General features: G+C 41.9%; 1 long non-coding RNA gene across 2 annotated transcripts; it reads left to right on the plus strand.

Annotated features, from left to right (window-relative positions):
• The first annotated feature begins 1277 nt into the window (after positions 1-1277).
• On the plus strand, positions 1278-20827 carry LOC103175707. Of its 2 annotated transcripts, XR_487527.2 has the most exons (4): positions 1278-1362; positions 5252-5367; positions 14053-14148; positions 20767-20827. It is a non-coding gene; the product is annotated as an uncharacterized LOC103175707 (long non-coding RNA). The 2 variants fall into 2 exon arrangements; XR_487525.2 differs by lacking the exons at positions 1278-1362; positions 5252-5367 and adding an exon at positions 13755-13832.
• The last annotated feature ends 845 nt before the right edge of the window (positions 20828-21672 follow it).

Raw genomic sequence — 21672 nt, forward strand, 5'->3', positions numbered from 1 at the left:
TCAGAGGTGAGAGCTGACATTTAATTCATCAACAATTCTTCCACTATTTATTCTTCCAGGAACATTAAATCTTGCTGGTCAGTTAGATTAATTGTCCTCACGTATGAATATATGATCAAAGTAGTTTTTTTCCTCATTTCTTCTCTATTTCATCCTGTGATTCAATGTTGACATGTAAATTGCATGTTGGTTATACTAAGACTTTATTATGCTTTCAAGAATGATTTGCATGATCAATCCAAGAACATTTATTTTATTATTATTATTATTATCAGTAAGCATGTGTTGTGGTTTTTGCCATGCCCAGATACCTCCGTCAACAGCTTTCATTTATCTTCTGCCTTTTTGCTGCACTGCAGCATCACCATCCATGGTTGCACACTCCACCTTGCTAAGCCAGTCCGGAACCTTGGGGTCTTGTTTGACCCTCAACTATCCTTTCTAAACCACATCTGCGCCATGACCCGTTTTGCCTTTCCCCACCTCCACAACATCGCCCGACTCCGCCACTGTCTCACACCACAGGCTGCCAAAACTTCATACATGACTATCTTCATTACATCGAGGCTCGACTATGCAAACTCACTGCTTGTTGGCCTCCCCAACTCCTCCCTCCACAGGCTGTAGATCATCTAGAACTCTGCAGCCATGTCCTCTCCCGCACGAGGCTCGCCGACGCTATCACCCCCATCCTTGTCCAACTCCACTGGCTTCCCATCACACAGAGAATACAGTTCAAGATCCTGGTCCTCACCTTCAGAGCTCTCCACGGTCTTGCTCTCCCTTAATTCTCTGACCTCCTAACCCCCTACCACCCTGATCGCTCTCTCTGCTCAACGGGCTCCGGCCTACTTCACGTCCCCCGCTTTGCTCACCCCGCTATCGGCGGGTGGGCCTTACGCCATTCTGCACCCACCCTCTAGAACTCCATCCCACAGTCCCTCCATCTCATCCCCTCCCTCGCCACCTTCAAGACCCACCTCAAGACCCTCCTCTTCGACCGTGTTTTCGATCTCCTGATTTCCCCCCTGCCCTTGCCCCTCCCCCACTCGGACCTTCAGCTCGGGTCCGTCACTCTGTTTGTCCAGCGTCTTTGGACGTCTTCCCGACATGAAAGGTGCTATAGAAATGTAATTTTGTTGTTGTTTTTCATATATGTTGTGGAACTTTAACTAATCTGCAAAATCAGCAGTTACCTTTCCCCTGCTTTCACTTTCACTTATCGAGCCAGAAGAGAATTTGTAGATTTTGTTCATTTGTCAGCACAATCTGTTTTCTCTTTGACTGCACTGCAGTTTATAAGTTTTATGAGGTTTATAAGCCTTTGACACATGGTCTAGATGTGCCCATAGGACTTGGCAGGTAAGAAGCTGGATGCATAGTTGACAATTTGATATATAATCTTCCACTGTAATAATAATTCAGCAAATATACATGAAGAATGTAGAATCAACAATGTTTACAACAATAACAAGATTACATTGCGCCTTTCATGTCGGGAGGACGTCCCAAGGAGCAGAACAGAGTACAGCATTTCAGACCCAAGCTGGGGTTGGGGGGCGAAGGGAGGGGAGGGGAAGGGGGGGTGGCCGATGGCATGGTCGAAGAGGAGGGTCTTGAGGCGGGTCTTGATGGAGGCTAAGGAAGGGGCGAGGTGGAGTGACTGGGGGATGCAATTCCAGAGGTTGGGGGCAGAGTGGCTGAAGGCTCTCCTGCCAATGATGGGCCAGGTGGGTTGGGGGACGTGGAGCAGGCCAAAGCCGGCTGAGTGGAGGGAATGGACGGGTTGGTAGGGAGTTAGGAGGTCGCAGAGGTAGGGTGGGGCGAGCCATGGAGGGCTTTGCATGTGAGGACCAGGATCTTGAACTGGATCCTCTGAAGGATAGGGAGCCAGTGGAGTTGAGAAGATGGGGTCACGGAGTTTGGTGCAGGAGAGGAGATGGGCTGCAGAGTTCTGGATTATCTGCAGCCTGTGGAAGGAGCAGTTGGGAAGGCCGACAAGCAGATGACAAGCAGTTTACAGCACAGATGGAGGATATTTGGCCCATTGTGTCTGCACTCAAGCTACTGAAGCTATCTCCACTATTTTTATTTCTCTACTGTTTCTCCATAACCTTGAATATTATAATTATAAGTATCTATTAAATTCTCGTTTAAATGCTGTTAAGGACTTGGGGTTCAACAAAAGTGGACAAAATAAAATAGTAAAATAAGTCTTGAAAGGTGAAAGCCCTTCTGCATAAAATCTGTATGAAAGCAACCAACAGTCATATCCTATATATACTGCACATTTCATTGTTCAGAGCAAGGCAATTTGTCGGAAAAAAGAATGGTATAAATCCTATCTGACCAGTGCAATCTAAAGGAAAATCATTGCTGGAGGCCGGCTGCTAAGATCAATTTGCTCACTGTGTTAAGTGCTCCAAATGAAGGGTGTTATATAAATACAAGTTGTTGTTGTTTCCACACCTTCCCTGCAAAGTGCTTTGAGAGCTTATCCTATGTGAAAGGGAGGATTGTTGGTCCTGAATGTATAAACCCGGCAGGTGAGAATGAATTCATCCTTAGCTTTGAATTGGTAGCTTAAAAGCTCTTTGATGATTGAATGCACACTCCCAACTACTTTCAGTGTATCATGCTTCAGTGTAACTTAAACAGCCAATTGTACCACCAGGTCTTTAAATATTAAGGTTAAACTTGTGTTATTTCTTATTAAATTCCTTAATAAGAAACATGTAAGTATTGCATTTCTAAAACAAAGAATGCCGTCTGCAACACAGTTAACATTTATACATTTCTTAATAAGAGTTTTGCATACTCCAAGACAATCTTGGAGGCCAAGGACAACCCAAGGCTCCTCTTCTCCATCACCAACCGGCTCCTCCGTCCACCCTCTCAGGCCTCCCCCACATTCACCTCCAATGCCAACTGCGAGGCGATGCTGGACTTCCTCAAATCTAAAGTTGAGGGGATCCGCTCAGCTGCCTCTGCCCTTCCGTCTACTACACCCTCCCACCTCGGCTCCTAGCCACCCTCCCTCCACACCTTCAAACCTGTCCCCCACTCCTCTCTCACCACAACTATAACCCAGATGAAACCAACCACCTGCTCCCTCGACCCCACCCCAACCCCTCTCCTTACCTCTCAGCTCCACCTCTTTGCCCCTCTACTCACAGACATCATAAATCTCTCCCTGTCCACTGGTACTGTTCCCACTCATTAAAAATCGGCTGTCATGACTGCTATCCTTAAAAAAAAAGCCTCCCTGGACCCATCTCTGCTCTCAAACTACCACCCCATCTCCAACCTCCCTTTCCTCTCCAAGGTCCTGGAACGAGTTGTTACTTGCTAGCTTCGCTCCTTCCTCTCTCGCCCTCCCTTCACGAACCCTCCAATCGGGCTTCCATGTTGCTCACAGTAGAGAAACAGCTCTGGTCAAAGTGACAAATGATATTCTGTCCATCTGCGACAAGGGCTCCCTCTGCCTCCTCATCCTCCTTGACTTCTCTACTGTCTTCAACACCGCTGACCACTCTATCCTCATCCAGCTCCTCTCCATTCAACCTTCATGGTTCTGTCCTTGACTAGTTCAGATTGTACCTCCCACACCGCCACCACTTCATCTCCACAAATGGTTTCTCCTCTAGCCCCTGGACCGTCTCGTGCGGTGTTCCTCAGGGCTCTGTCCTTGTTCCCCTCCTCTTCAATATCTATATGCTCCCTCTTGGTGACATCATCCACAGACATGGGGGCAACTTCGACATGTATGCGGATGACACCCAACTGTATCTCTCTGCCTCCACCCTTGACTCTAGGACCACTCTCAGACATCAAGTCCTGGATGAGAGATAACTTTCTTCAATTGATTGTCACCAAAACTGAGGCTCTCCTGATTGACTCCAGTCAGTGCCTCCACATCTCAGGCACTTACAACATCACCATCCATGGATGCGCACTCTACCTTACTAAGCCAGAACCTTGGCTTCTTGTTTGACCCTCAACTATCCTTTCTACCCTACATCTGTGACATGACCCGCTCTGCCTTCCTCCACCATTGCAACATCGCCCAGCTCTGCCACTGTCTCACACCATAGGTCGCTGAAACCCTCATACACGCATTCATAACATCCAGGTTGACTATGAAAACTCCCTGCTTGTCGACCTCCCCAACTCCTCCCTCCAATAGGCTGCAGATCATCCAGAACTCTGCAGCCCATGTCCTCTCCTGTACCAGACTCCGTAACCCTATCACCCCCATCCTTGCCCAACTCCACTGGGTTCCCATCACACAGAGAATACAGTTCAAGATCCTGGTCCTCGCCTTCAAAGCCCTGGATGGCCTTGCTCCCCCTTACCTCTGCGATGTCCTAACCCACTACCATCCTGCCAGCTCTCTCTGCTCAGTGGGCTCTGGCCTGCTTCACGTCTCCACCTCGCCCACACCACCATTGGCCGGTAGGCCTTCCACCACTCGGCCCCCATCCTCTGGAACTGCATCCCACAGTTCCTCCACTTCATCCCCTCCCTCGCCTCCTTCAAGACCCATATCAAGACGCCCCTCTTCGACCGTGCTTTCGATCACCCTCCTTCCCCTACTTCCCTCCACCCTCCCCAATCCCGACCCCCAGCCCTGAAACACTGACTGTCCAGTGCCTTGGGACGTCCTCCTGATGTGAAAGGCACTTTACAAATGTAATTTTGTTGTTGTTGTAATACCACAAATTAAACTCCAATATTTTCAAATCCAACACCTACTATTGGATTTCTGCACATACGGCACTGAGCAAAGATTTACAACAACAACAACAAGATTCCATTCATAGAGCGCCTTTCACGTCGGGAGGACGTCCCAAGGCGCTGTACAGTTGGGTCAGGACCCGAGCAGGGGGGAAATGGTCAGGGTGAGGGGAGGGAAAGGAGGGAGTGAGGAGGGGGTAGAGAGTCGAGAGGGGAGCTGAAGACACGGTCGAAGAGAAAGGTCTTGAGACCGGCCTTGAAGGAGGAAAGGGAGGAGGCGGCGAAGGCACTGGGGGATGGAGTTCCAGAGCTTTAGAGTTAGATGCTGAGCATTCCACTCCAGTATTAGTGCAGCATAGAGTGAATGGTTCTAACATGAGAAAGAAATGTTCAATGAAGAAAAAGTGAAATTGTCTATATGATTTGATAATACCTGAAAATCTGTAGCTATGACAAAAAGTAATAGACTTCTCATGGATGCGGATCCCAAATGCACCGAACATCTGTGTTCCAGGAGATTACTTATTCTTCTGCAGTTCCAACCACAAGACAGATATCTGCCAGTTGCTCTCAAGGTGAATGGTCGAGACTGGTGGAGTGCTTCTATAAATGGTAAAACTCCTATAAAAGGTAAAGCTCCTATAAAATGTAAAAAATTTTTTTTGCCAAGGTCAGTAAATTATTGACAAGAACAAGTGCCAATCTACTTTTCCAAACAGATCGCATATTTTAAAGGCTAATAGCAATGCTTTGTCTGTAAAGTAAGTATCTCAATCCCAACCGCCACATACTCAAACATTAGATGTTTTCTACCTCTCACATCAGCCAGCCTCGAAGAGAGATTGGAAGTTTAATGCCAATTAATCCAAGTTAATCCCAGCATGTATTTTACACTGTTAAATTTGTAGAATCTATTGAAATTCATTTTATGTGGGATAATAATAATAATCCTTACATTTGATATAGTGCCTTATCACGTCTTCGAGATTGGGCAAAGCTGTGGCAGATGGAGTTCAATGTAAAGAAGTGCGAGGTCATCCACTATGGTCCGAAAAAAGATAGGGCAGAATACTTTCTTAACAGGGAGAAATTAAGAGCCGTGGAAGAGCAAAAATATTTGGGTGTGTATATCCACAAATCACTAAAAACTAGTTCCCAGGTGCAAAACATAATCAAAAAGGCAAATGGTATATTGGCCTTTATCTTGAGAGGCCTGGAATACAAAGGGGAAGAAATGATGCTTTAGCTGTATAGAGCGTTAGTCAGACCCCACCTGGAGTACTGCGTTCAGTTTTGGGCACCAGACCACAGGAAAGATATATTGGCCCTGAAGAGGGTGCAGCGCGGTTCACCAGAATGTTACCAGGCCAAAAAGGGTTAAGTTACGAGGAAAGGCTGCGTAAACTTGGATTGTATTCCCTCGAGTTTAGAAGAATGAGGGGTGATTTGATAGAGGTTTTTAGGACGATAAAGGGATTTGATCGGTAGATGCAGAAAAGCTATTTCCTATGTTGGGGGAATGCAAAACAAGGGGGCATAGTCTTAAAATTAGAACCAGACCATTTAAGAGTGAAATCAGGAAGCATTTTTTCACTCAAAGAGTGGTAGAAATCTGGAACTCTCTCCCCCAAACGATCGTGGATGCTGGATCCATCCACACCTTCAAGAAAGAAATTGACAGATTTTTGGTGGGTCGGAGTATTAAGGGATATGGGGAGAAAGCGGGAAATTGGATTTGAAATTCTAGTAAAGATATAGATCAGCCATGATCTAGTTAAATGTTGGAACAGGCTCGACAGGCTGAATGGCCTACTCCTGTTCCTATGTTCCTATGTTCTTATGTCTCAAAGTTCTTCACAGAATATACTGTAAAGTGTAGTGACTGTATATTTTGTGGGTGAGACTGTATATATGTTTGTATTCGGCCTCAATCTGCTGGATGCAAACTCAGAGCCCAAAGCAAAAAAAACACGTGTCTCTTCCAACAACCAGTAAAACATCCAATTGCCCTGTTTTTCTCATTGTGGTATGCACTCCTCCTAAAGTCTGAAGAGGCAGAATTAATTCAAATGTTTTAAAGATGCAAAATTGGGAGGAGTGTGAAGGAGTGTGGGAAAAGGTGGAGAAATGGGATCAAAAGATCTGCTATGACCTAATATACAGGCAATTCACTTTACAGTATACAGTATTCTGTGAGGCTTTTTGAGACTTCTCAAAGATGTGATAAGGCGATATACCAAATGTACTATATTAATAACAAACTGACAAAACAGTCTTGAAAGGCCTCCTCCAGGTTCTTTGTTTTCTATGAACAATGAGACTGCAACTAACATTCTGTGACTCTTGTCATTGGTGATATTTCAATGAAAGTATTGTTTGAACCAAACTTTTTTCTTTCTTTCCCTTTCACAGCACAGCTCTAGTTAGTTTGGGCTAAGGATTACAAGTTTTGTGAATTTATGACAATTACAGCAAGTAAACAATGCTTTGGATTGCCTTGCTGGAAAAAAATATCATTCAGTGCATGTTGTATTATTAATATTATATGAGCAATGCTTTTCTTTAATTTATTTTATGGTAGTAAATGAATCTTAAGCATGCCCAGGCCTTATGTAACATAATCAGATGTAGAGTAAAGCTCCTCCGCTCTAGTTTAACAATGGGCAGATTTATTCTGTGGATTTACAGTCTCTAGAACAGGTTGAGACTGTTAAACATGGAACATTTACAGATGTCAGTGAGAGGCCAGTACCATCCCATCAGTCTAAGGCTAGATTCACATCCAGCTCCCAGAGGAGAAACAACCACCTTTTTTATTTAGCTCAACACAACATATACTCAGCCTCACAATAACTGAAAGACTTTATGTATGTGTTTAGGTTTTTAGTCTCACAGAATGAAACAATTACTTCTCAGAATAGATCAAGTTGTAAACTGGGATTTAGTTTGCTAACTGGAAGGTGTGAAGTTACAGTGGGGTTTGACTCTTGAATGTAATGAATACACTGTTTGCTTTAATGTTACTCTTTGGTAGTATATTTTTGCAGAGGAGCAGATAGGATTGTTTGCTAAACAAATGATTTGTACTTTCAGCCATGGCAACAAAACAATGTTTGAAATTCATTTTTTTCTATAATATTAAAGTAAAAATTGGAGTCTGTGATTTTCTGCATATGGATGGGGTGGAGGGGAGGAGAGAGGAAATGGGTGGGGTGGGATGGGCTTGGAGCCAGCAAAAGACATCCAGCTACTCTGGAGTTCTGTTTGACCTGGCAGAAGCAGTAGAGAAAAAAGTATTGCAGAGGTGGACTTCTTGTGGCTGGGTTATCGCACAGCAATCAGAGTTAATATCACGGATGAAGATTATGTGGGACAGATGTTCGGCGGTATTGCTTGATTTGTCTTGGGGAGTGAGGGAGGGCCAGGGAAAAATGTTGCAGAACTCAGGAGATTACTCTTATTGGGTGAAGGACATGACAGAGTACATTGTGCACAGGCTGAACAGGGATCAGATTCATTGGGCCAAATGACCTTGCTCATTGCTTGCTTTCTTAAAGGCGTTTTGTAGAACCCATCACCACACTTACGAGTATCCAAACCAGAATCAGAGGTCCACATATACATTCTGCCTATGCATGGAAATGTCCCTGTGTTTAGAACAGAATGTATACTCCCTCTCTGGAGGGACACATCCTGCTGGCTTAAATCCAGAGAGTATAAGGCACAAGTTGGCAAAAGCCACAGCGAATGATTTGGAGTACTTCTGGAGTGAAGAAACAAACAAGAGAGGAAAATATCCTTACATTCGGCATCGCCTTGGGAAGTCCTCCCGAAGTGGAAGGAGCTATGTAAATGTAATCTTGTTGTTGTTGTTGTATCCTTTCATGTCATTAGGCAAAAAGTGTGATGACTGTGTACCGTATAGATGAGAAGGCATCCAAGAAGATACTTTGGTAACAGCTTTAAGGATATCATGAGATAAACATTGTGTTGCATATACTGAAATTATAGTTTGACTGCATTCTAAACAACAACAAGATACAAAAGACAGTATAGCAGAGAGACATCTTTAAAAAAATTCTGCTAGAGATACTACTTAACCCCAGTGCAAGAGCCTTAAGACAAGAGGATTGAATTGTGAACCAGCTTTTTTTTCCCCAAAGTTACTGTCAATGCCGTTCAGTGATTTGTTGATTGGTTAAATTTAACCATTTTCTCTTCTCTTAGATCACTGCTATTCAGATTAGCAATTAGGGTAACAAACTGATCACATCCGCCCAAATGGTGCAAACAACCTTAAATGGTGGGCAGGCCTGGGACGCCAACTTGTTGCCTTCTGCTTGGGAGTGCAGAAAACAGCCCCTCGAGAGATGCAAGTTAAATTAAAAGATTTCACATTCTTTAATAAACTTGTTTGAACCTCTGCTCTGTTTCTTGGCAAGTGCCCTGGAAGTGTAATATCAGCTTCATTTCACAAACAGATGTTCACGGATTTCAGCTCCCAGGGCATCTTGTCACTGGAATCCGCCAGCAAGAGGTTGATTTGATTTTTAAACCACTCCACTGCGTGTAACACAACAACAACAACTTGCATTTATATAGCGCCCTCCATGCCAGGCGGCGTCTCATATTAACAATATGGAGCCTGAGGCCGAGCCAGGGGGAGGGAGAAGGTGACCATAGGCGCAGTCGAACAGGAAGGATTTCAGGCTCGACCTGAAGATGGGGAAGGAGGGGACGAGGCGAAAGGGTTGAGGGAGGGAGTTCCAAAGTTTTGGGGCCTAGTGGCTGAAGGCACGGCCACCAATAGTGGGGCAGAGGATTCGGGAGACATGGAGGAGGCCGGACCCAGTAGAGCAGAGGCAGCGGTTACTGCTGTGGGGAGAGAGGAGGTTAGAAAGATAGGGGGTGCCAAGGCATGGAGGGATTTAAACACTAGAGTGAGGATCTTGCAGTCAATCCACTCTGTGACAGGGAAGAAGACCTTGGGGAAGAAGAATGTTGTATCTTGGTAAGGGGGCAGGGTGGCGTGTGGGAGAAGCGCGATAAGTCTCACATTCATTTCATTATTACTATTTTTTTTGCTTTCACACATGTGAAAGGAATATAAATTGTAGCTTAGAGTCTTTGCAAATTATATATATTCACCAAATCAAATATATCCGGCATAAACTGTTTGTGGGCTTAGTGGTGAATATTGACATAGTAACTTCACAGTTTCAGTGGTAGTTGGCAAGCTCCACACTATCACTATCACTGCACCCATTTCATTTGTAAGCACAGAATGTTGAGTAGAGATTAGACTACTAAAATCAATGTTGGACGCATTAATTTCCCAATTTGTCCTTTCTAGCTATACTCTTTCAATTCTTTTCTCTGTATAATATTTCTGAAATGGTTATTATTATTATTATTATTATGGTGTCAGCCTGGCTCAGTTGGTAGCACTCTTGCCCCTGAATCAGAAGGTTATAGATTCAATGCCCATGTCGAAAGTTTGAGCTCATAGCCCAGGGCATAGGCTGACGCACAAATCCAGTACTGGGACACCGCTACATTGTCAGAGGTGCTGTCCTTCAGATGAAATGTTAAACCAATGTATTTTCTGTATATTCAGGTGGATGTTAAAGATCCTAATGCACAATTTTGACAAGAGTAGGGAGATTCTCCCTGTGTCCTAGCCAACAATCTTCCAGCCAAAAAAATGATCGTTCACTTCATGGCTGTTTGTGGGACACTGATATGCAAAAAAAGGACTGCTACATTTGCTTATAAATACACTTCTCTAAACTGTATAGTAAATCATGTGAAGCATTTTGAGATGCTTTGACAACTTGCTATGGTGCACTATCAAATGCAAGGATTATAGTGTTATAATGGTCTATTGCACCCAAATAAGGCCTGGTATATTATCTGTAGACTCTTTGTCATGGGCCTTAAGAATGTGCATTTTTGATTGGCTCAATAGCTCTGAATAAAACAAGGCTCTCCCTTGAGTGCAGATTTCAGGACTGAAATATTGATCTGGAAGTAAACCTCTTATACTGGTTTCCACATTGTGAACAGGGAAAATGTTATTTTGTCCCCTTAATGATGATACAGTGGCATTAACTACAATATCCATGAAGTATAGTCAGAGTCCAGAGACTTCAGGGGTGTCATTTGCAGTATTTCTTAAGAAATGTGTTAATATTCAACTTAGAATTAATTCTTCAGCACATTCAATGTTTTAGGAATGTGATAATTACACATTTCATATTTAGAAACCGGTTATGAAATTGTTACGAAACAACGTAAATTAAATCTAAGTAAGAGACTAGAGGTCAGAAGTTCCACCTCTTCTTAGCCTGTAAGATCATAAAATCATCAGTTGTAGAAATGAACAGAACAAAGGGAGGCCATTTGGCCCATTGCATCTGCACCAGTTTGCAGAGCAAGCTGTTAATTCAATCCCACTGCCCTGCCTTATCCCCATATCCTTTCAAACCTCTATTCTTCATATACCTGTCCAGTGCCTTGGGACATTCTCCTGACATGAAAGGCGCTATATAAATATAATTGCATTGTATGTGGATTCCTGTAGCTCAGTGGTTAGAGCACTCGCCTCGCAAGCGAGAGACCTGGGTTTGATTCCCAGCAGAGTGAAACCTTGGACAAGTTTCCTCACTCCATATGCCTGATAATAATCCCTCAAGAAAAAAAAATGTTGTCACTCAATCCATGTCTGTTTGTGGGACACTGCTGTGCGCAATTGGGTGCCGCGTTTTGTCCACAAATATACAGTCAATTAACTTTACAGTATATTCTCTGAAGCGCTTTGAGACGTCTAAAAGATGGGAAAAGCGCTATATCAAATGCAAGGATTATTATTATTTGTTGTTGTCTCTGCATCTCTGCATCCACTACATTAACTGTCAGGGCATTCTACATCCCAATAACTCTCTGCGTGAAAAACAATTCTCCAAAGCTCTCCGTTTGCTCTTCTTGTAGCTATGTCTCCCAGTCACTAATCTTATAACTATGTCCCCTAGTCACTGACTTATCTATCAGTGGAAAAGCTTCTTCCTATTTACCCTGTCAAAATCTCTCATAATTGTACACCTCTCTTAGGTCCCCTCCCAAACTTCCCCACTTCTCAAGTGCATGTTAAAAATCCCATTGCACGATTCATAGGAACATAAGAATATAAGAGTCTGTTCTGCCATTTATTTAGATCATGGCTGATCTGTACCTCAACTAATTCAAAAAGTGAAGGGAGTTTCTCCCAGTGTCCTGGCCAACAATATCTCAATAGCATTAGTTATTCACTTTATGGCTATCATGGGACACTGCTGAGTATAAATTGGCTGCCGCATTCACCCACGAAACATACATGCACTCCACTTTGAGATGTCCTCCCAATGTGGAAAGGTGCTTTACCAAATGTAAGGATTATTATTGTATAGTCCTGTAGCTTAGTTGTTAGAGCGCTCGCCTCGCAAGCAAGAGGACCTGGGTTCGATTCCTGGCAGGGTGAAACAAGTTTCCTTACTCCACACGCCTCTGTTTACCTAACCGGCTGTTAATCGATTGGCAGATTGCTTTTTTGGGAATAATAATTCCTTAAACAAATTCTGCGAAGCGCTTGGATACATCTCGAAGACGTGATAAAGCGTTATTTTCAATGTAAGAATTATTATTATTACTGTATGAAGGAGGAAATTTACGGTACGTGATAATATTCTTTTTCACCCACGAAAATTATCATTGGATAACGTCAATTATTTACATATTATGTATGAATATTAAACCACATTCTCACCAGCTGAAGGGCTTTCTATCATATTTCTAATCCCGAATCATTCTATGCTTCGCTTCAGGGTGAATGTAGATTTAGTAACTTTTATCAAAATACCTTTGGGGCTCAACACAGCTGTAAAATAATTTTCTGACAGCATATTTCATCTAGTTACAGAGATAAATCCAAAAAATTAATATGTTGAAAACTAATGGGAAAAAAATGAGTGCCTTTTCGACATTTGTGAATCCTGCTTCCCTATTCATTGAAGGAATTGTTAACACAGCAGTTTCTTTTAATAAAAGACATGTGTAAAAAAAACTGCGAGTCTTTGTTAAAGGCATCAATGTGTGTACAATAATGCCAGATAGTTCTGCAATACAGCCAACTCATCTGAAAAGCAAGCTGCATCCGTATTGCAATTCCCCTACAACCTCTACGTACACTTTATTTATAGAATTGTATTGTTTTGTCAGAACAGTATTATAGAAATACACAACCAAATATCTCAACAGGAGATGCAATCTGCTGGAGGCTGAAGCTTTTAGTCTGTGGCATTGCTTACTGAGAAGCAAAACTGCGTTGCGGAAAGAAAAAGAAGGAGCTGTTTGGGATTCACTTATTTAGCTGAGAGCATTCATTTCCGCTGAAACAAGCAGCTCTTTGTAGATTTAGTCAGTGGGCTTCCGAAAGCACTAAAAACTGCTGCTGTAAGCTTTGTGCTTGTGTGGTCAAGGTTACTGTCTGTAGCAGGGTGGTTACCATAGAAGAAAAAAAGGTTCCACATTGCAGTTGAATTGAATTTCAAGAATATGTGTCATCCTTTCAGATTTAATGGAACTCTGGAGAGAACACATTTTTTTAAACAAAGACTAATACCCCCCTCGCTACAATACCAAACTTTTTGAATGCAGGATTTTAGCTTACACAACAGGTTCTTGATTATTTCTGGTGTTTTTCTGGCTATGTATCCCTGGACAGAAGCTTGAAAGCTTCAGAAACTACTTTGTCATACAAATATAGCTTAAGGATATATAAAAGATTTTAGTTTTCAACACTGGGAAAGCTCAAGAAGGCAAGAATGGCTTTATTTATCTAACACTCGTAAAACTTTACTATACATTTCTGATTATGTGAATTATAAAGCAGAATTTGACAATTGTAATGCAAAATATTCTCTGAGTAAATTTGGGTAGCTGTGTGACTTGCTCAATTATTTTCTCTTTTTTCACCCAGAAAAGACCCTATTTGGTCAAACAGGCTGTCGTGCTAATGTTGCAAAACTCAAAAAAAACTGCCCACAGGACACTCTGCCAAGGTAGTCATTAAAGAGTGAGACTTCTCCTGAGCTATTTTGTTAAAGTATGTCATTTGGAGATTGCCAAGAATCTACTTTCAAAAAAATATTGTCCTCTCTAAAGAAAATTGTAATTCTACATAACCGATTATTCAGTTACACTTTACATTAGCTGAGAGCTAGGCTTAATCCTTGCAGGAGACATGCATTTAGAAATGTAATTTTTTTTTGGTGATTCCAGGTGCCAACCTGTGATAAATAGAGGGTACGTTACATGGCTAACAGCGTGAAAGAGGAGAGGAGAACACATTTTCATGAATAAACATTCTGCCAGATGGTAAGTAGACATGAGTTCTACAGCTCCTAATGAGATAGAAATGAGAAATTTGTATTTTGAGCCTCCCTGTTAAGAGGAACTCATACCCTGAGGGAAAGTCAGTTTTCTGAGATATTGAGAGGATTAATGTGTAACACTATTAGTGCCAAGGACAACATGGGTAAAGAGTAAAAATTAGCATCTACATTTTTCAAGGAACAAGATGAATTGTCAGTTGAGGTAAAGTGACAGAGCATTCTGTATCTCTTGAACTTTCATAGTTTGGATGATTTGAGACACTTGACAAGGCTCCAAGAACTCAATGATGTGAAGGCAAAGCGACATCAAGTCAGAGGGAAAAGACAATGGTAAAAGGCAGAAGATCCTAGAAATAAAACTACCAATTAAAAGGCTGGGAAACTTGGATTACATCCTCTAGAGCTGAGCAGGTTAAATAATTCTTTGTAAAAATACTTGTATTTCATATAGTGCCTTTCACATTGGAAGAATGTCTCAAAGAACCTCACAAGATATACTGTAAAGTGGAATGACTGTATATTTTGTAAGCAAACATGGCAGCCAATTTGCGCACAGCAGTCCCACAGACTGCCACCATTTGGAGGGCGCAATAAATAAAGCTGTGGTAATGTACAGTATGTGTGAAATTCTGAAGCCTTTCTTTTGTGGGAAAAATAACATCAGTACCATAAAACTTCAACTGGACCATGTTAACTGCTTGGTAACAACTCACTGTTAGTTTACTCAGTGATTACTGAGCAGCTTTCACAGGGTAGAAGGAAAGTGGCCAAAGGCACAGTCAAAGAGATCAGGTTTTAAGTGGGCAATGATCTGACAGAGCTTGGTACAGGAAGAAAGGCAGGCTGCAATATTCTTAAAGATATGGAGCTTGTGGAGGGAAGAGCAGGGGAGGCTGGTGAGCAAGGTACTGGAGAATTCAAGGTTGAATATGGCAAAGTTATGGTTGAAGATTTCAGCTCCATTGGTGATGGAGGCGAGCAATTTTGCAATGATGCAGGAAAGCAGATTTGCTCAGAGCGAAGATGAAAGCTTTGGAGGAGAGTTCAAGGTCGAATAAAATACTGAAATTCTGTACTGGATGCATCAGCTGGAATGTGCAATCAGGAAGAACATTACAGTCAGTTCCTGAGTTGAGGAGGTGCTGCCATTTGTTGAGCAAAATAGCCTCGGATTGTTGACATTGTTGGGAGGAAGTTGAGGCTCATCCAGGACTTGATATTGACAGGCAGTCTATCAGAACAGCAGTGGTGCTGCAATCAAGGGTGGAGAGAGAGAGGTTGAGTTGGATGTCATCAGCACACATATGGATCTGGCCGCCATGTCAGAGAATGACATCACTAACATGCGGAAAAGGAAAAAACCAAGATGGATCTCTGAGGAACGCTTCATGTGACAGTGCAGAGGGCAGGAATAGAAACTGATGGAGATGTAGTGCCAACCCTGAGACAGATAGGAGTGAAACCCGGAAAACACAAAGCCAATACGTACGAGGAAAGTCACATAAGAACATCAGAATTAGGAGCAGGAGCAGGCCATTCGGCCCCTTTAGCCTGCCTCGCCATTCAATAAGTTCATGGTTGATCTGTTCTAACTCCACCTACCCGCCTTATCCCCATATCCCTTAATCCCTTTATCCACAAGAAATCTATCAATCTCAGTATTGAATATGCTCAAGGACTGAGCATCTACAGCCCTTTAGGGTAGAGAATTCTATAAATTCACTACCTTCTGAGTGAAGAAGTTTTTCCTCAACTCAGTGCGAAAGTGCTTACCCCAAATTTTGGAACTGTGACCCCTGGTTATAGTTTCTCCAACCAGGGGAAAAAGTCTCCCACTATCTATTCTGTGCAGCGCCTTGGGACGTCCTCCTGACGTGAAAGGCGCTCTATAAATGGAATCTTGTTGTTGTTGTTGTTGTTGTTGTCGTGCCCCTTAATAATTTTATAGGTTTCTATAAGATCACCTCTCATTCTTCTATATTCTAAAGAATATAGGCCTAAATTGCTCAACCTATCCTAACTCATCCCCCTCATCCCAGGTATCAACCTGGTGAATCTACGTTGTACCCCCTCCAAGGCGAGTACATCCTTTCTTAAATAAGGACACCAAAACTGCACACAATACTTTAGGTGCAGTCTTACCAGGGCCCTATACAGTTGCAGCAAGACTTCCCTACTCTTATATTCTAACCCTTTTGTAACAAATGCCAACATACCGTTAGCCTTCCTAATTGCTTACTGTACCTGCAAACTAACGTTTTGTGACTGATGTACAAGGACACTTGTCCCTCAGAATGCTAACACTATCTAGTCTCTCCCTTTCTAAAAAATAATCTGCTCTACTGTTTTTGCCACCTAGGTGAATGACCTCACACTTCCCGACATTATACTTCATCTGCCACCTATTTGCCCACTCACCTCACCTATCTATATCTTGTTGCATTTTTTAATGTCATCCTCGGTGTTTGCTCTCCTTCCTAGTTTAGTGTCATCCGCGAATTTGGATATATTAAGTTTGATGTCCTCATCTAGATCGTTGATGTAGATTGTGAATAGTTGAGACCCAAGCACTGATCCTTGTGGCACTCCACTAGTCACATCCCACCAAACTGAGAAGGACCCGTTTATTCCAACTCTTTATTTTCTTCCCGTTAGCCATTCTTCAATCCATGCTAATATATTCCCCTTAATTCCATGGGCCCCAATTTTGTGGATCAACCTTTTATGCGGCACCTTATCGAATGCCTTTTGGAAATCTAAATACACTACATCCACTGATTCCCCCCTATCTAATCTACTTGATATGTCCTCAAAAAAATCTAAAAGATTTGTTAAGCATGACTTCCCTTTTGTAAAGCCATGTTGACTCTGCCTCATCATATTGTGATCCTCTAAGTATCCCACTACGACGTCCTTAATTAAGGATTCTAGAATTTTCCCTACCACCGATGTCAGTCTAACTGGTCTATAGTTCCCTATCTTTTCTCTCCCACCCTTTTTAAATAGTGGTGTGATGTTTACGATCTTCCAATCAATGGGAACTGTTCCAGAATCCAAAGAATTTTGGAAGATCAGGCACAAGGCCTCCACTATCTCATGAGCTACCTCTTTTAAAACTCTAGGGTGTAGACCATCAGGTCCAGGGGACGTGTCACTTTTTAATGCCAACAATTTTCCTAGCACCAATGCTTTGCTAATGTAAATGTCTGTAAGTTGCTCCCTATCATTAGCCCCTTGGTTCATCTCTATTTCTGGTAAACTTCTTGTGTCTTCTAACACGAAGACAGAAGCAAAGTTTTTATTTAGGGACTCTGCCATATCCTTATCCCCCATTATGATTCCTTCTGTCTCTGCCTGTAATGGACCCACATTTACTTTTGTTAGCCTATTCCTCTCAATGTATTTATAAAAACTCTTACAATCTGTCTTAATGTTCCTAGCTAGCTTGCCCTCATAATTCATTTTCTCACCCTTAGTGAGCTTTTTGGTTTTCCTTTGTTGGTCCCTAAAACACTCCCAGTCCTCAGGTTTGCTACTCTTTTTGGCAGCTTTGTAGGCCTTTCTTTTAGTTTTATACTTTCTCCAACTGCTCTAGTTAGCCACGGATGAACTGCTATCCCTGTGGTACTCTTATTCCTCAATGGAATATGTGACAGCTGAGAATTTTGCACTACATCTTTAAACGTTTGCCACTGTTGGTCTATTGTCATATATTAATCTAATTCCCCAGTTTATTTTAGCTAATTCTTCCCTCATACCTGCAAAGTTAGCTTTATTTAAATTTAAGACCCTTGCTTCAGATTTGACTACATCACTCTCTAACTTAATGCTAAATTCTATCATATTATGATCACTCTGCCCTAGAGGAGCCTTAATATCTATATTACTGACTCGCCCTGTTTCGTTACACAAAACAAGGTCTAGGATGATCTGTCCCCTAGTTGGTTCCTCAGCATACTGCTCCAGAAAGCTATCTCTCATACACTCTATAAACTCCTCCTCTTTTGCCGATTTGGTTTTCCCAATCTATGTGAAGATTGAAATCACCCACTATTACTGGATTACCTTTGCTACATGCTGCTTTAATTTCCTGATTAATACTCTTCGCTATGCTGTGATCACTGTTCGGGGGTCTATAAACTACTCCCACTAATGTTTTCTGCCCCTTGTTATTTTGTAATTCTACCCATACCGTCTCTACATCTTGGTTATCTGATTTGAAATCTTTCCTCTCTACTGTTTTTATTCCATCCTTTATTAACAAGGCTACACCCCCACCTTGTTTTCCACATCATTTATCTTTCCTATAAGCTGAAAACCCCGGAATATTTAACTCCCACCCTAGATCTCCCTGTAACCATGTCTCAGTAATGGCTACTAGATCATACCTATTTGTATCTATCTGTGCCTTTAATTCATCTACTTATTCCGAATGCTTCGTGCATTCAGATATAGCGATTTTAATTTCTTACCATTTCCCCTACTTTCTGATGCCCTATCTTCTTTACTGAGCTTCTTACCCCTCTTTGACCTATTCTGTTTATCTCTCTCGCTATTCTGTTCTGCCACCTTTAGTTTTCTTAATACTGCTGGCTTGCGATTATTTCTAATTGTATCCCCCCCCTTTATTAGTTTAAAGCCTTATTTATCTCCCTATGTATTCGTTTGCTAAGACGTTTGTCCCAGCCCGATTTAAGTGGAGCCCATCTTTTTGAAATAGACCTCTTTTCCCCCAAAACTGGTGCCAATGGCCCATAAAATGAAACCCCTGCATTCCGCACCACTCCCTCAGCCATGCATTTAACTCTTTAATTTCCTTTTTCCTGTACCAATTTGCACATCCTGATATCACTACCTTTGATGTTCTTTGTTTTAATTTAGTTCCCAACTCCTTGAACTCCCTCCTCAAATCATCACTACTAACCCTACCTATGTCATTGGTACCTATGTGAAGTACCACCAATGGATCCTCGCCCTCATGTTTCAGATTCTTCTCCAGCCCTGCCGAGACGTCCTTCACCTCGGCCCTAGGAAGGCAACAGAGCCTTCGGGTCTTCTGGTTGCGGCTGCAGATAAGCGTATCTGTCCGCCTGATAGTCTCGTCCCCAATCACTACAACTTTATGTCTGTTTCCCCTAATGGGAAGAAGGGAGTGGTCAGTGGTGTCAAAGCAGCGGAGAAACTGTGAAGGACCAGGAGGCACAGGAAGCCTTGGACACAGGCAGAGAGGATGTTGCAAGTGATTTTGATCAGGACTGTCTCAGTATTGTGGTTAGGATGGAAGCCACATTTATGATAATCATATGATAGATGAGGAAAAGAAGGAGCAAAATTGGGAGGCAATGACATGTCCCAGCACCTTGGAGAAGAAGTGAATATTTCGAGTGGTATCATTATTCACACTTTCATATTGGGAAAAAAAAGCATGTTTTGCACAAAAAATTCACATTCATAGAATGCTAGCAGTTGACAGCACTGATAATGATCCACCATAATTTATAAGAAATTGTAGTCTGTTGGGTGAACACAGGTGAAGCACATGCTGAAACTATATTCCGCCATAAAATAAAAATAGTTATTTACTGGATATGAGGAATATAACACACAGCAATTTGATCCTAAAGAAAGACAAATAGTCAAGGAAGAAGATGAAGGAATGTACTGATAAGACAAGCCATATTTAAAAAAAGTCAGAGATGAAGGAAAATGTTTTAGCCTTGATGAATACAATATACCATGACTTACACCGTGTGTTAAAAAGATCAGCTGTCACTGCAGGATGAGATGGGAAAATGGTGTGTTACAAATTAAAGCTGATGTGATTGACATAAGGGATTCAAAAGATGATGAAAATAGTAATAATACTAGGATTGATATTGGACCTTAATACGTTGAAATACCTCAAAGGTTTGAGTTACAACAAAGCATGTGACTGTTATGTAGGCCAACGCAACAGCCACACTAAGCCAGCAATACCCTGTAAGCAATAATGAAACAATTGGCCAAATGTAATCAGGATTGGTTTGTGAACTTCTGAAGCTTTATATGAAGACCTGAATGATTAAGATGTAATACACAACACTTGCCTACAAAATTTACACAGTCACTACACTTTGCAGTATATCCTGTGAAGTGCTTTACGACATCCCCTTCGATTTGAAAGGTCCTATACCCAATGCAAGAATTATTATAACAGTTTGATACTTGGCATTCAAACTGGCACATAGTTCTCAAGGCATGTGAATGAAACAAAAACTTGCTTTTTATACAGCGTTTTATTACTTCAGAGAATTCTTCATAAATAATTACGTCACGTTTAGTGACTGTTATTGTAAGTTGCCTCAGGACATTCTACACATAAGCAACAACTTGTGTGTATGTGTGTGTATAGGAAGTGATTGTAGGCAAGATTGAGGAGGTAGATTTGCTTGTGTTTTCTGAAGACAGATGGAGAGGCTGGGAAGGTTGCGGAAGTCAGCATTTTATTTTATATACTTCAATGCACCCTCAACAGGTGAGGCTTATGTTTCTTTAATCCTTTACCTCTTTATACTCAGGATTGATTAGTCTTGTTGTTCCTTTCTATATCTTTCTATTGCAGGTATATCTTATCTCCGTGGCATGACAACCAAAATTGAACAAGGTATTTTACTTGTGGTCTGGCAAGTGCATTGGAAAGTGAAAGCATAACTTCTGTAGATTTGTATTCCTCTTCTCTGGCTGTATTCTAGCATTCTCTTAGTTTTTCAAATGGCAGCACTGCATTGTTTGGACATTCAAAGTGACGTGTCTAATATTACTCCCTAGTTCCTTTATTGATCATTCTCTGAAGGTTTGCAGCTTTACAGTGAAGCTGCTGTCAACAAAGATAATCAAATACAAGATTACATGTTGAGGGCACCTGACAATAAGTCAAAATAAGTTATTCTAACCTTGTTTAAATCACTTGTGAAGTTATTTATAATATTCTAAGCTACAGGAGTCCAGTGGTTTAGTGGTTAGAGCACTCACCTCACAAACCAGAGGACCTGGGTTCGATTCCCGGCAAGGCAAAACATTGGGCAAGTTTTCTTACTCCACATGCCTCTGTTTAGCTAACAATAAATGGTTGTTAGTCGATTGTTGGATTGCTTTTCCCGGGGGTAATAATCCCTTAAAATAAATAAGTAATTTGGTCACTCAATCCACGACTGTTTGTGGGACACTGCTGTGCACAATTGGCTGCCGCGTTTCACCCACAAAATAGTCTTGAAGACCTGAAAAGGCACTATATCAAATGCAAGGATTATTATTATTATATTAGGGATCTAATGTGGGGTCTAATAACATAAGAACATAAGAAATGCTAGACAAAAAAGGCCAAGATCCAACTAGCTCGCCTTCCACCTTCCTGGCGGTCGCATGCATATATGTCCCAAACTATCTATGTACTATATCCCATAATGTTATTTCCTAAATGAAAACTATCTAATCTGTGTTTGAAAGAATCAACACTTCCTGCTTCAAC

The sequence above is a fragment of the Callorhinchus milii genome, unplaced genomic scaffold, assembly GCF_018977255.1.
Source record: "Callorhinchus milii isolate IMCB2004 unplaced genomic scaffold, IMCB_Cmil_1.0 Scaffold3, whole genome shotgun sequence".
NCBI classification, from domain to species: Eukaryota; Metazoa; Chordata; class Chondrichthyes; order Chimaeriformes; family Callorhinchidae; genus Callorhinchus; species Callorhinchus milii.